Here is a 1891-nt window from a genome sequence, read left to right on the forward strand (position 1 = left end):
GTACATAAAGAAAAAATAAAAGCGTAACATCGTGGAAGTACAATTCTGTAGGGACAACATAATTAATAAAGTATCAATATCCTCTTAAATCATTTGAGTTCATCGATGATGGAGAAGAATCATATGGGTATTGAAGGTATGGAGTTTTCGCAGAAAAAGAGAAGGCGAATGATGCTGTCAACCATGACCTCTCTGCACTCAAACCTGAATAACTCGAGCTACAGAGGTCCAATTGACATGATTTCAATGGCGTTGGAAAGATAACTTCCAGAGCTTTCCAACGATGTATAATAATCCATACTTCTTCTCCAACCATACTGCCAAGGCTGCGCTAATCTCAAGTTAGGCGCAAGACACAACATCAACACACAAACCAATTCAGCCTCCATCAAGTTAGGCGCAGCCCATGGCCAAGTAAGGCGCAGCCCATGGTCAAGTAGGCGCTAGGTTCAGGTTTTGAAGTGGTCCCCATGCCAATGCACAAGCCATGCGAAATCTTTCATTTATTCTGATTAAACTTTAATTTTTATTTTAAAATAAGAAAATATATTTACATTAATTAAGATTATATTTAAAAGAAAAAAGAATCATCTCTTCGGGCTCATCTCTCTTCTCTACCTCATTCCGCACTTTACAGGTTTACAAAATCCTAGTTTCCTCTCTGAACCATGAGCAACTAAACCTCCACTGTTAAGGTTAGGAGCTTTATCTATTGTATGGATTGATACTATTATTTTTCTATTTTAATTCATGTATTGATTTCTATTTCAAGAATTGTTTTCGTTCTTTATCTTATGAATTTGGGTGGAACGGCCCTTGTTCTAATTGAGTTCTTGTATAACTTGGAAAAGCTCTTCACTTGAACAACAGCTTGAAAATAATTTCTCCTAAACTTCTAATTATCTGGACTTAACGGGATACGTGACATATAATCCTTTTATATTTGGGTAATTAGAGTTTCTGTGGCACATAAACTAGAATTGAACTTCATCTTCTAATTGGAATTAAGTGACCAAGGAATTGGCGGTTGATGAAAGTTAGAGTAGACTAAGAAGGTCTAAGGAATTAAGGCTTAGTCATATATAGTTTGCCATGAATTGAATCTTGCATGATTAAAATAGTTAGTAAGAAAAGTCAATCCAGAAAATAGATATCTCTGAAGCCTTAACTGTTTCTCCATATATTATTCTCATCAATTTACTGCTTGCTGTTTTAATTTCTAAATTACTGTTTAATGCTTTTGAATACCAAAATACTATTTTCTGTTTGTCTGACTAAGCCAATCACTTAACCATTGTTGCTTGATCCATCAATCCTTGTGGGATCGACCCTCATTCACCTGAGGTACTGGTGCACGAATTGTGAATCACACTTTTCACAACTCGTACCACTAACCAGCAAGTGCACTGGGTCGTCCAAGTAATACCTTACGTGAGTAAGGGTCGAATCCCACGGAGATTGTTGGTTTGAAGCAATCTATGGTTATCTTGCAATTCTTAGTCAGGAAGTCAATTTTATTTATCAGTTGAATTGCGAATAAATAAGAGAGTATGGGTTAAAGGTTACTTGTTATGCAGTAATGGAGAATATGTTGGAGTTTTGGAGATGCTTTGTCTTTTGAATCTCTGCTTTCCTCTGTCTTCTGATTCACGCACGCACATCCTTCTATGGCAAGCTGTGTGTAGGTGGATCACCGTTGTCAATGGCTACCATCCATCCTTCCAGTGAAAAGGGTCCAGGTGCGCTATCACCGCACGGCTAATCATCTGCAGATTCTCAGTTGTACCGGAATAGAATTTACTATCCTTTTGCGTCTGTCACTACGCCCAACACTCGCGAGTTTGAAGTTCGTCACAGTCATCCAATCCCAGAATCCTACTCGGAATACCAC

Source organism: Arachis ipaensis, chromosome B09 (assembly GCF_000816755.2).
Source record: "Arachis ipaensis cultivar K30076 chromosome B09, Araip1.1, whole genome shotgun sequence".
Lineage (NCBI taxonomy): Eukaryota > Viridiplantae > Streptophyta > Magnoliopsida > Fabales > Fabaceae > Arachis > Arachis ipaensis.